General features: G+C 37.0%; 1 long non-coding RNA gene across 1 annotated transcript; it reads right to left on the bottom strand.

The window, feature by feature from the left end:
* Positions 1 to 326: 326 nt before the first annotated feature.
* On the bottom strand, positions 327 to 13,817 carry LOC121340291. Its single transcript, XR_005953276.1, has 4 exons — positions 13,718 to 13,817; positions 9,370 to 9,514; positions 5,677 to 5,823; positions 327 to 1,046 (listed from the first exon to the last, which is right to left on the bottom strand). It is a non-coding gene; the product is annotated as an uncharacterized LOC121340291 (long non-coding RNA).
* Positions 13,818 to 14,715: the final 898 nt, after the last annotated feature.

Here is a 14,715-nt window from a genome sequence, read left to right as displayed (position 1 = left end):
TTCTGGACATATTCTCCATACAGCACAATCTATCATTCCTGAATCTTTTCATAGAAAATAAATAGAATAAACCAAGAAGTCAATAGTCTTATCTAGTGTTCCAATATTTTTTATAGGGATAGAGAAGAATTTTATAACATTCCAGTCACAGAACCATAAAAAGACTCAGATTAGAAGGGCCCTGAAATAATCATGTAGTCCAACCTCCTGCAGAAATAACAACCACAAAAAATCTCACATGTATGTCAGAAAATATAATAAAATAGTTTATATTATTTTTACTTAGTATAAGAGATGCTTTCATAATTCATTCTTAAAATGCTTGATAAAATTGAATTTCACTTATTGATATAAATTTGGGAAAGAAGTAGAAGAACGAGTGTTTTCATTAGTCTCTGCATGAAATACACTTTCAGAATGGTTGGCCATGTGAAAAGAAATGTGTAGGGTTAATGTTCATGAACTATGAATGTACACCTTATGCTGATGTTCAATAAGAGTAAAACAATGAGGGAAAATAACATATCTGAAGTCCAAAGTCTTGCATTAGACAAGATTAACCTTCCTACAAGGACAGCAAGTTTTAGTGCAGTGGCAGCAATAGCATCATATGGCCAAATAAAAAACATTGAGAGCAGTACTTCTGTAAGAAAAACAGTGAGCCCAAATTCAGTGGTTGCTGTATGTGGCAGAGAGCAATACAAAAATGAGAAAAAGAATATCCTTCATGGAAAATTAGTATTTACATCAAAGTACAGAAGGATTAATGTAAAGGACAGAAACACTGTGTTTCTCCCACTGAGTGAAGCTAAGATAGCCTTGTTCTGTGTATACACATTAGAGGTACTCAAGGTGTACAAGTGAGGCAACCACAAGCTAGAACTCTGATCTCACCAGGTTGTCCTAAGATGCATTTCATTTCCATCTTCCCACATCTTCAGATCCAGTCTGGTCCCGTATTATTCTACACAGATACTTTTCTGTGGGTCCTCCATTTCTTGTTTGCATCTTACAGCCTCCTCTTCACATTTTTTTTGGTTCAGTTTCTAAAACACAGAAGCCAAAAAATCTTTATTTAGATCTGTTTTCTTGTCACTTCAAAAAGCTGTCAAAGACTGATGTTACTGAGATCATCTGAGTGGTTTTAATCTTCCACTATAGGAACACAGGGGTAGAGTCCTTTCAAATAACAGTGGGCATTTTTCAAGACACTGTTACTGGGAAGCATGAAATTGGGGTAAACTGCAAAGAAACAAACAGAATTCTTCACAAAGGCAATAATTCAGATTTTTTAACCATCTGTCAGGTAAAGATGTTCTTCAGAGCTGAAGTGAAATAGTGGGGAGAGTCCTTGATGGTATCCCACATTCCCGCTCTGTCAGTCTGCAACAGGATGGACAATGGCAATGGAGATGGTAAGGGAGAGGGAGATTTTTTCAGGATTTCTTCTTTTATGAATAGGTAAGAGCATGAATGTGCAGGAGTGCCATCATGCACCTGTCTCCATTCAGCAAAATGCTTGCTTTCTGCCTGTTGTCAAGCTGAGATCAACTCCTTGGCTGCTTGCCTCCATCTCAGTCTGTTCACGTTGTTTCAGGTTTTCAAGGCCATCTCTCAGAAGAAAACAGATGAAAAAACTTAGTTTAAACTGAAAGGAGACCTGCAGCCTGCTCTGTTGACCTGGGACTCACACAATTCTCTCTGATGCTTTGGCAGTATAACAGAGTTTATTTTTTTTGTACTTCTGTGAGAGGAGTAGGATAACTAGGTAGTACAAAGTGTGATTTCATGGTAGCAGGGAGCATGGAATATGCTAAACTGCAGCAGGAACTCAGGGAAACAGGGCAAGCATGCCATATTTTTTGACATTTTGAGGCACATCATAGTTTTATCAGAAATTTTCAAAAGCAGATGTTCATTTAAGAATAGAAAAGATATCAAGAGTATTCTATCACGAACAACTAATTCTGCCTCCTGTTTAGGAAGGGAAATCACAAAGATAGGGAGGAGGCATCACAAAGATAGGGAGGAGGCATCACAAAGCTCACTCACATCCCAGTGGGATGCCCACTATTGAAGATGGTTATGGAATATGTATGATTTCTTGCAAAAACATTGCTCAGTTTCTCTACAATTCTTACTAAATCTTGATCATTCCTTACATTCTCATACTTCAGTTTACACACTAAAATTTCCCAATTGGGATTCTTATTAGTTGCACATCTATAAGAACTCTACACAGGCCTAAGATGGAGGGGGTTTTAGTGCAAATACAGAAATGGAGTGTCTGTAGGTGACAGGGTTGATCTAATAATCTCTGGGGTACTTGTGAATTCTGTGACATTCCTAAAACTATTTCTGGTTCTTAACAAATATGATTCTCAGGTTGCATATACAGTAGGTTTCAAACATGCCCTAGTGAAAAAGGAAAGGTACCAAGAAGTCATATTGTGGCAGGCTGTCCCTGCATCATCAAACAAGTGGATAATTCATAAAATCATAGAGTGTTGGAAGGGAACCTTAAAGGTCATCTACTTCCAACTCCTGTGCAATGAGCAGGGATATTTTCATCTAGATCATATTTCTCAGAGCTCTGTCCAACCTTAAGTTGAATGTTTCCAGGGATGGGGCATCCACCATTCTCGGGGCAATCTGTGCCAGTGTTTCAGCACTCTCTTTGTAAAGAATTTCTTCCTTTTATCTAATCTGAATCTACCCTCTTCTAATTATAACATTTCCCATTGTCTTACTGCTACATGCCCTACTAAAGAGTTCATCCCCGTCTTTCTTACAGACTTCCTTAAAGTACTGAATAGCGGTAATGAGGTCTCCCTGGAGCCATTTCTTCTCCAGGCTGAAAAAGCACAGCTCTCTCAGCCTTTCTTCATATGAGAGGTGTTCCAGCTCTCTACTCATTTCTGTGGCTCCCCTGTGTTACTCTTGCTCCCACAGATTTATGTCCTCCGGTGCTGGGGTTCCTAGGGCTGTACTTCATTACTTCAGTGTACTGCAGTACTCCAGGTGAGATCTCATGAGAACAGAGGGGTAGAATCACCTCCCTGCTGGCCAGTCTTCTGGTGCAGCACAGGATATGGTTGGTTTTTGGGATATGAGCACACATTGCTGGGACATTTCCACCTTCTCATCCACCAGCAGCCCTAAGCCTTTCTAGGCAAGGCTGCTCTCAAACCCTTCATACCCCAGTTTATATAATCCTAGGGTTTGAGGGCCTTGTATTTAGCTTTGTTGAAACTCTTGAGGTTCTCATGGGCTGGCTTCTCAAGCTTGTCCAGGCCCCTCTGGATGGCATTCCATCCTTCAGGTGTGCTAACTCCACCACTCAGCTTGGTGTCCTTTGCAAATTTGTTGAGGGTGCACTTGATCCCTTAGCCTATGTCACTGTTAAAAACCATTAAACTGTACTTGTCCCCATATGGACCCCTGAGGGACACCACCTGTTACTGAGGTACATCAGGACATGGAACCCTTGACCACTGCTCTCTGGACGGTACCATGAGGAATGAGGTTCCACCAATTCCTCACTCAGCAAATAGTACACCCATCAAATCCATCTCTCACCAATCGAGGGAGTAGGGTGCTGTGGGGGACTGTCCCCAAGGCCTTACAGAAGTCCAGACAGATGACATTCGTGGCTCCTCCCTTGTCCACTGATGTAGTCAACTCTGTCACAGAAGACCACTATGTTTGCCAGGCAAAACTTGCCCTTGGTGAAGCCATGCTGGAGGTTCTGTTTCACCTCCCTGTCCTCCATGCAGCATAGCTGCCATGAAGGTCAGTTCCATTATATTCCCAGGTGGCAGGGCTGACAAGACAGCAGTTCCCAGGATCCTCCTTTATGCCCTTTAGAAAAATGGGTGCGATGTTTCCATTTTCCAGTCACTAAAGACTTCACCTGACTGCCATGATTTTTCAAATGTCATGGAGAGTGGCTTGGCAGCTACGTCAGCCAATTCCCTCAGGACTCTGGGATTTATTTCAACATCTCATAGACTACTGTATGATCAGGTTCCTCAAGTGGTCACGAACCTGATCTCTAACCATGAGAAGGATTTTGCTCCTCTAGTCCCTGTCTTGCAGTTTGGATACTTCTCCAACTTGCACTGTGTTTGTGGAGTTTAATGTGGAACATAACAAGAGAGAAAACCGTGTAATAAAATCTTAGAATGGAAATCAGCTAAACTACCACTGTGACACATAAATATGCTTATTTGCATAGGTACACATCTGAATTTTACATCTGTAACAAAACTTTAATGTGTTGCTTGTGAAGGTGTGTTCCCAGCAGCTCAGTAACTCAAAGAGAAAAATAATTTGGAATAGCAGCGAACAGTTGAAACTGAAATTATGATTTTTTTCCCCCTGTTCCTTTGTTATTAAGAACTTTATTTGAGAAATTGTGAAAGAAGCCCTTTATCCCTCACTGGCTCATAGAAATTATGGACTGTAAAATTAAAAGATATGGCAAATGTGGACTGTAAAATTAAAAGGTATGGCAAATTACAGGCCGAATAGTCAGACAAATAAACTTTGAATTGGGTTTTAAGCAGTATTTGATTAAAAAAGTTCAACAATAATAACAAGAACTCTTCTGTTTTGATAGAAGAGTTAGTACTTTTTCTACTCATTGTTTCAGAAGAAATCACGAATTTTAATGCTTCATCACTGAGAAAAAAAAAATCCATCTCAAAAGTTCTGTTGCTCCTGATTCACTGATGAATCTCTCAGGTGACAAGAAACAAAAAATATTCTTGGCCACCAGATGCAATTTACATGAAAATGGAATTAAATATTCTGTAGCATTTTGACAAAGGTTCTCATATCACAAAAAGGTTTTTGACAACAACCTTACCCTATAAAAATAGTTATATTAGAATATGTTTTTGAACTGTTCCATTTTACCCTTGTTTCAGGTCAAAAGTATTCAGGCTGCAGCTTACTGCTGTTCCTTCACTGTGCTCAAGCCAACAGCAGAGGGCACAGCTCCCCACTGAAAGCCTCCAAGCTGGAGATAGTGTGATTCTGCGTTTTTCTGATTAAAATATTTTCTATCGGAGCAACGTTTTGATTGAAACAATGCAGTTTCAGCAGTCAGTGACATCTTTGAAAGAAAGCATTTCTCTTGTACTATTTATTCAACAGTCAATTCTGTACAAATTCATGAGATTTAGTTAATGCCTAGTGCAACTTCCAGAATAAATGCTATCACAAATCACTGAAGTATCATAGAATTATGGATTGGTTTGGAAAGAACTTTAAAGATCATCCAGTTCCAACCCCCCTTCCATTGGCATGGGCTGGGAGCCTTCCACTAGACCAGGTTGCTCAGGGCCACATCCAACACTCAGCCTTGAACACCTCCAGACATTCACAACCTTTTTGGACAACCTGTTCCAGTGCCTCACCACCCTCACAGTAAAGAATTTCTTCCTTATATCTAATCTGAACTATCCTCTCTTATTTTACAGCCATTCCCTTTGTCCTGTCACCACACAGCCTTGTAAAAAAGAACTACAATTTTTGGAACTACAAAAATTGAATACATTTGGTTACCTTGGACAAACATCTGCTCCATACATACAGCTCCAGAGATACAGCTCAAATTGATTCTCAAGCAATAGCAGTGACATATATATATACAGGTATGTATATATATACCTGGCAAAGCTGTGCTCAAATCCATCAGCAGCTCCAGCTGAAGCATGCAAATCTTGAACGTGTCATTCAAGTAACAATTTTCAACAATCTCCAGACACACAAATATTTTCAAATTCAGGTCCAAAACTCTGCGGTCTATGAATTTTTCTAAATGTGAAAGACAAGCAAGAAGAATAAGCCTGCTTGGTGAAAACCCCTAATGTAGGGGAAGTAATATATACCAACATAATATATATATATAACATAATATGCAATATATACTAACATAACAGTCTGTCTTTCTCTTTTGTATGTTATATCTATAAATCTGTGAGTCTGTTGCCACTATATATGCTGTTTTCATGTTGATACAAGGTTAAAAGGAAAAGACAAAAACGTAGAACTACCCCATCATTTCTAATATCAGTTGTTTAATGTTGTGTCGGTATAACTGCAAAACATAAAATTTGTTTTTATTATAACTTCCTGTCCACCTACAAATCTCTTCTGTTATCTAAACATACATATTAGTTGCAATTAAATATATTCCCTGAATATGAGGTGCATGATGTCACCTATAAAGTTTTGTTAATTGTTAGAAAATATGGACTACATATTACTAGTACCCATTGACAAGAAAAGATTATGAACACTATTTGGACACAAGTTTTTTCCTTGCTTCAGACTTTGATGGTTCTTTTAATTCAGACAGGGAGTTGCAGGACACAGTTCTATACTTTTTATGTAGATTGATGTACTATATTTCACAACTTAAAATATATGCTCAGTTAGTATTAAAAGCCTAAAACTATAGGCCATAGCAGATAAAATTCCCCAGATAAGAAGATACATACTTTCCCTGACATAGAGGAGCCAGGTTTGATCCTACCCACAATAGCCAGCTGTGCACACACAAACTGAGCTGTATCTCTGACATTAGCAAAGCCCTGCATGCAGCAGGTGTGGGGTAATATGAGACAACAGCTCTTCCATAACCATCAGGGCCCTATCTCACACCTTTATGCCACAGGCCAATGTTTACTATGAATTATTTTATTTTTAAGGTGATCCTTATCTCCTGCACCATGTGCAATACTTTGCACCAGGATGGCCAGAGCTCCTTCAGATCAAGCAGTGACTGGTGGCTTGGAAGCACCCTCCTATTTCACTCCTGAATTTTTGTGACTTTGCAACTTTCCCTCCCTGGTTACAATAGCTATATGGGGAGATTGTCTAATACAATATTTAATTTTGACCAGACCATTACAAATAACAGTATCTCGATCCTATGTAAACATTAAATAAAAAAGCTCACTACGAGAGCTAGTGAAATATTTAGTAAGAATATTTGCAGGTTTTTTTTTCACAAATCAATACACTATTGAGATATGTAGTATTTGAAAATTACAACATGAAAAAATAATGTCAATGTTAATATGATAATATAATATAACAAATATAATATTTTTCAGAAGAGCTTTCTGGGGTTTTTTTCTGACTAGCATCCTTAAAATAAGATTCTTTTTCATTCATTTCTATACTATGTTCATTTTTAACTTCATACTCTCAAATAACATCAGTAGGTGTCCTGCTATGCATAAAGTTAAACACATTTATAATGTTTTGTTGGTTCAGAGCTTTATACATTAAAACTTTGCACACATTCATCCAGAAAGCCAGGGATCCACTTCTATTTATACTGTGAAGGCTTTGCCAAGGCTATCACATTTCATTAATCCCAGTTTCCTGGAAGGGTGCTAACACTTTCCCTGCAGAGTGGGGCAGCCTAAAATGTGTAGACAATAATCAGTAGCTGATGGAATACAGGGTTGTGTTTTAAGAAGTGTATTAACATCCATCATCCTCAGCCTTCCTATGCCTTGTGCTGCTGGGACATTTTTTGTGGTTTCTGTCTCAGCAATTTAGTCCTATAAGTTCTAATGAATTGGAAAAAATGACAACATCTGGACTACAAGAACAGTGGAGGAATGCACAAGAGCCACAAAAATAAACTGCTTTATATTATTTTAAGTTTTTAAAAAAATTTCTTCCATCCCTATGGCAATTTACAAAACCTCTTATTTTGGAAAAAAAATATTTCAGTGGTCTTTGAGTTCAGGTATTTCCTCCTAGAGTGAAGTTGTTGCAAAAAGTCTTGAAATGGGTTTTGTCAGCTAGATAAGGGATCTTAAAGAGGTTGCCCAAATGGAAAGAGCTGTGCAACAAGCAGTAAGCCTTCAGCCACCCTTTCTAAGCTGCATTTCCTAGGACTTTCTTTAAAGTCAAACCTAATTTCTGTGCCATCTGGAGAAAGGCTTATTGCACAGCCACGCTGTAACTTCAAGAATTAAAAAAAATTGGGAAGTGTATTCAAAAAACCACTAGACTCTTTTTCAAAGTCCTGTCTCTCAGACTTTGCATGAGGTCAAGAGCTCCGTCATAATATTAAAATTACTCCCTGCATTCATACAGAAGGAAAAGGAAAAGGAGCTGACAGACAGGTTTTTATTTAAAGTTCTAAGAATCAGCAGAATCAGAATTAATTTTCTTTAATTAAGAAATACTTGTAACTAAATATTTTAACAACAGTAATAGGATCATGGCTAAAAGCTGAAGCACATTTAAGGATGTAGAACCAGAAAACAGTAATGGCAGGAATCATAAGCCAGTTGTGTTGGGTTTCAAGAAGCAAAGCAGTTGTTGTGTCAGTCACACACAAGCTGCTGTATTAAACCAGAGTCTAGAATTACTTTATAGCCAGGCTGATGCGACAGTGAAAAGGTCACAGTTCCGAAATCTTGGCTCCTCTTCCAAGAGATCATTTTACCAAATCTCTGCCATCCTCACCTCATGCAGAAGGAATATTTTTCATAGTCATAAAATTGACATTGATTATCTGATCAAGCAAAAGAAACTGTGGTAATATTTCCAAATTATATTCTCATTGCATCTGTATAACAAGATAATATTTATTTTTCCTTTGGTATTATTCCTAAAACTTTGTTCCTTTCTTAGAAAATTCAAAATTACCTTGCCCTACTCTTTTGTATTTTTGTCATGGAATTTCTTTATATTATGTTGTCCATCTATCATGATGTAATGCACCATATCTTTCGCACAAACCATAAATACATTTTCAAATCTCTCTGGGTTAGTCCCATCTAACTAGTCACTTTCTTTTTCAGTGGCTCACCTGATAGTTCTTGAATGTAGGCAGAAGGTCTTCGATAACTATATATGACTCCATATATAGAATTATATATATATATACATAAATATATAAATGTGATAATTCTATATAACTAACTCACAGTAACCAACAGAGTCTACAGATAACCGATGGCAGACAAGAAACTGATGGGTCTCTCTCACCCTGCCATGAGTGCAAACAACTGCAGATGATTTGGTGCTCTGGCTCTCTTAGAAGTGAAGGAACTTATCTCCTACATTATTCCAAAGGAGCAGTGATCATTGATATCAGATCTGGTTAAAAGTCAAATTTCTGTTCTGCAAGATGCAGATTCTGTTTCAAAATGGCTGATGTAATTTTAGCAATCTGACTTGGATCAGAGACTAAGCAGTCGAAGTTGTCTTTCAGCAGAAGTTAGTGGTGTTAATTTTTCTTTGAACATTTTCTACTCTGATGAAACATAATTTCTGAACAACCCCAAAAAATGATCAGAAAATTTCAATCCACCTATGATTGAGACGTACCTGAAAGTTGTCATATCCCTAATCATCACTGCAACAAGTTTTACAGGTTAGAACAAAACTTGCACAATGGTGTCTGAAATTCCTGACGTCAGCTGCGGACATCTGCAAAGGCAGATATCAGTAGTTTCCTATTACTGAGAATAGCCTGTAAGAAAAACAAGAAAATGTCAACAGGTTCCAGTTTTGCAACTCAGGATGACAAGGCAAGTCTTACATAATCTATGATAAACCTTATTTTATATAGAAATAATTACTCCATACACTCAGTTCAGGTATTTACAAATATAGATAATACCACAACTATTTAATTATGCTGCAGTACTTATCAAGCATAACATCCCAAAAATGCAATCCTGCTTTTAAGTATGCATGAGACAGAGTTTAGCCAGGCAAAATAACATATGTGTTAGCAGAACTTAGCTTTGAAACAGACAGGTATCAATCCCCAAAATATTGCCTTGAAGATTCCCAGCAGTATAAAAATGGCATGAGATCATTCCCAAAACATCTGAAGCTGGTGGGATTTAGTAGGTTTTGGACCTCCTCTCTTATTAAGAGCATTGCCGGTTGTATTAATGTAGTATTTAATAATATATTCACCATTTTCTTGAACATTGATTGTTGTATACCACCACTAAGAGCTACGGAATTGACTACTTTTTAGTGGTTTTTCAAAATCAAAATTCTAAAATTCGCATATAAATTTCTGAAATCACTGACATGGTTTTTAAAAAAGGCTGAACATACACTGCTTTCTCTGTAGTCTTCGTTTTTATATCATAATTATCCTTTGGGTTATTTAGTGTAAAGGTCTTTGGACAGTATCTGAACAGTTAGAATTTGTATTTTAATTTGGCATCCAACTCACATCTGTTTTAATATTTGTACTGAATCAAAAAGTAAACATTTTCTGATTGTGCAAACCACACTGTTTCCTTATTACAACCTTATTACAACCTCTTATCATAGTTTCTCATGCCATTCTGAAGTCATATGGAATCAGTAACCATTGGTTAGAAAATGTTTAGGTCTTTACTGTTCAAGCAGGCACATAAAAACCCATACGTAAGTTAGAAATTCAGAAGAAATTAAAATCAGAGATCTTTTCTTAACAGTTTTCATTGTCACCAGCAGTGTTTTTTAAAAGAGGTCAGAACCTTGCAAGGAGAAAAAAAAAAAGGCAAGTTTGAGCTGCACTTATCAAGTCAACAATGATGAAAGCAATCCTTAACAGAAAACCAAATGTTTAAATAATAGATGTATTTATTTTAATTTTAACAATAATAAGTTACGTGGATTATATATCGAGTATCTTTATTATGTATACAATTCCATGGGAAAGTGACATCAGTTTAGTACTGGTACAGAATTAGAAGCAGAAAATTAAATTATTTATTTTGCCTGGGACATGAGCATTGGCACATGTTATACTCTGTTGCCATTGGAGACCTTCAGTCTCCTAAAACTAAATATGTAAAAAAAAAATCAATTTGTGGGTCTTCTGTGGAAACCTTGGAAACCTTCCAGATGCAAATACATCATTGGTGTTGGAGTTTCATTCCACATGAAATTTAAGGATAGAGACAGCCCCTCAGGTTGGTAAAAAGGGGACCTGAAGAGGGGGATACAAGATTTCTTTTTTCATTCTCTGTTAAAAAGATTTATATAGAAAGACTATTTACTTTTCAGGAGTACTTATATAGATTAGGATATGCTTGCTAATTCTGTTATACTATTTGGCAACACCTTTTAATTGTCAGAGAAGATCCAAATTATGTTCTTTAAAATTAGGACTTGTTGGCAAATGTTCTTGTGTAAATTGTAAAAGGTAATTTCTGAGTAGGAAACCTCCAGGTTACCCACTGATTTGGGGAGGCGAACATAGGAGGAGGAGACTTTTTAAACACAGTTACTCAATTGGGCCTTTTTTTTTTTTTTTTTTTTTAATCTACAGTGGGAGGTTTATACATATGCAAAAGTTACATTATTAACCCATATGAAAACACTCTGGACTATGTTTTTGGGTTTTTTTTTTCCTTTAGAGACTCTTATTACTTTGACAGCAAAGGAGATTTCTTTCTCCAGGTGAGTGATGTTGCAAATGCAACTCCATGCACATATTTCTAAGCATCATGCACAGTTACAGGTGCCTATCACTGCAGTGGAAATCAATACATTTTTATGTGCTTGTAAGCAAGGAATTAATGGTAATGAGCAATAAGCAATATCAGTAACATCTGAGTACACCTGAGGCAGCTCATACTCTAAATTCAGAAAACATCAAATACCTATATCTCTTACTTCTGTGAAGAAATAGACCTTTAAAACACTGTCATACTCTCTGGAGTAGACGATGTACTCACATATATTTCACCTGAATTTTGAAACTGTGTCAAAGAGACTTGCAGATTTACTATGAGTGATGCACTCGTATACACACCAAGAATTAAAACCTTCAATGACTTTGTCTTGACTCCATAAACTGTCAGGACTTTTTCTCTAGATACTTAAAAATAATCTCATGTAAAAAGGTGTGAATAGAGAGAAAACTCTTTGCACAGTATAAAAAATCTTTGAAATCTATAACTTGGCTGTCAGGAAGACTTCATTGATTGATAAAGTTTTTACCATACTTCATGCATTTGCATAGCTGACTGGGGGACCCCTCTCTGGAACATAAATGTTGCAACAGTTTTATTTCCATTCCAAACTAATGAGCAAGGCTCAGCGCAGACAGTAGATGGAAGGAAAAATGCCTCAGAGGCAGAGTCAATGAAAGAAAACACAGAGTCAAGTTTTTGAGGTCTGTTCCCATATATCATCCATAGGGGAAAAAGCATTTGTAGATAGGTTTGGTAGTTAATTTATTTTACAAAAGCAATACCATCCCTGCATGTGCAAAGTTGACCTTGCAAAAGCAAACTGGGTTATGTTGACTGAGCTTATTAAGCTAATTTTAGATAATCCAATCCATATTTAAATAGTGAAATAGGGCTGTAAGGTACAGGTATAAAAGTAAATTACCTCTGGTAAATGTTTAAAAGGTCAGCTGTACAAGTACATTGAGCTTGATACTACATCATCTGCTTTTCAGAGAGCCTGATCACCCAATGCCCCACTATAATTCTAGCTCCTCAAAGCTGCAAGCATGCTGATCACTGCACTGCGGTTGGGTTTGTTGGTTTTGCTCCTCCTGGCTTTTCTAGGGCAGCAAATAAGAAAGCAACACAGAAGAAATGAATTAAGCAAAGAGGGAAAAAAGTTTTCTAGTAAGGGCCCTAGCAGCTGTTCCAGTACATTAAATGTCTTCAGGTAATGAAGCAAGTTCTGTTTTACAAAAATTTAAAGCCATCTCTAAAATAACAAGTTTTATTTGTTTTCCAGTGCCTTAAAGTCCTGCTAATAGTCATCAGCGTACACAAACTACTCATGTTCATTCCATGTAATGTTAGCTTTGGCAGCTTTTTAGATTTTATGAACATTCCAACATGACAAACTAAGGAGATGGATTATACATTTTTCATCCAGGCATTAGGAACAGACAGCCAGAATTATCTCCCTTTTCTCATGCCAGAGCGATCAAGTTATCTCACTCGATACAGCCAAGATAAGAAAGGGGTGTCCCTTTAGAATTGCTTTCAGTTGTAAAGAGATAGTGCACTTCAGCTGTGTTTAAGCAGTGCATGATTAGGTGTTTAATAGTTTGTTTTGAATCAATAGTTTAAAATATGTTGAAACAGTAAAGATGTTAAGCTGAAAATACAGCAATTCAGATGTAAAACTAAATGGAATTAGAAACAAAAAGGGATTGAAATCAGATTTTTGGGATTATGTCTATTACATGATAATTTCCATGTTCTGTTTCTATATTTTAGAATCTCCTCCTTGTATTTTAAGAAGATTTTATATTTTCTCTTGTGATGTTGCTGAAACATTATACATGTAATCCAAGACTAGTCTATTGCCATTGCTAAGAATTGCTAAGCATATTCATAGGTGAGATGGCATTTAAAAAAATTATTATGATTTCCAAACTGAAAGTTTATATTCCACAGGATCAAAGTGGGAAAAAAAAAAAAAAAAAAAAGCTCAAGATACAATATACAACGCTAGACTAAACAAAATTCCTTAAAATTCTATGACATTCATGGCCATACCACCAATATTTTGCAGTAAATGGGACTATTGTCAGTAAATATTGCACCATGTCTAACAAAGTGGTTACACTCCTCAAAATGCCATTTATGTACTACATTTTTAAAGACATGCACTGCAAACTGTTAGCAGCAGAGTTAGAAAAATGTCTGTCTTTTGTAAGCTGTGCTTGTCCACAACCCTGTGTACTTACCCCTAAATTGCTTTCAGGAATCCCTGCAGTTCCGCCTACCCAAGGTAAAGCCTGAGTGAGTCCTGACAATGCCGGGGCAGTTCAGCTGCCCACCATAAATCTGCAAGCATTCACAAGCACGTTCTCAGTTTCCTCAGACCCTAAGAGTGCAAAGTGCCTTTTCTATTTCTCACAGATTGTAGCATTCCTTTGTAATAGAACCAGCAAAATTAATCCTGTTAATTTGTTTTTAGCTTTATCTCATTCACTGGAAGCCAGACAGGAATTTGAATGCAGCTGAGGCTTTCAACAAGCAGGATAGCTTGGCAATTGTCACTGTTTTCCTGGAGGCTGGTTACCAACATACTGAAAACAAATATCTTTCTCTTCCCTTTCCTTATCAAAGCTGCAGTGATGAGGACTAGAAAAAATACACCTTCGTGTTAAGCAGGTGGAGATTATTGCCTCTTATACTGATATACCAAATATTTCCACCTTTGTCCATGCTTCCTAGATGGATGTTTTACCCAAATGCCCATTAAAACCACAGACCCTTCAAGAAGAGCTGTGTTTTAAAACATGGATGCTAAGGAACTTGTGTTGTTTCATTTACTTTTGTAACAGGAAATGTTCACACCTTTCATGTTTGTTTTCCACCGCATTTACAACAATATGGACTTTCTCAGACAGACTCCATGAGGAACAACATAAAGCATTAGGAAAGAAATTAGGTTTCTAGTCAACCCCACTATGTAATTTGTGTGTTTTTTCTTTGAAATTAAGTACCTGCCTGAAATTATGTCAGCAAACATTATCTGTTAGGGTTTTGCAGCATGTGTTGCTACAGATAGAGCTGCTTCTTTTGCATTTGCACGCCTCTGACTATATGGCCTTGGTGTAAACATTTACAGGTCTCCACGCTTCCTCTGTAAACTACAGAGAAATATCAAATTCCTGTTCCAAACATACTCAAGAGCTGAATTGTTTTAAATAGAAAATACCACCTCTGCTTCAATAAG

The sequence above is a fragment of the Onychostruthus taczanowskii genome, unplaced genomic scaffold (genome assembly GCF_017590055.1).
Source record: "Onychostruthus taczanowskii isolate IOZ18803 unplaced genomic scaffold, ASM1759005v1 scaffold4, whole genome shotgun sequence".
NCBI classification, from domain to species: domain Eukaryota; kingdom Metazoa; phylum Chordata; class Aves; order Passeriformes; family Passeridae; genus Onychostruthus; species Onychostruthus taczanowskii.
The sequence above is the reverse complement of the archived record's forward strand: the minus strand, read 5'-3'. Positions and strand labels throughout refer to the sequence as shown.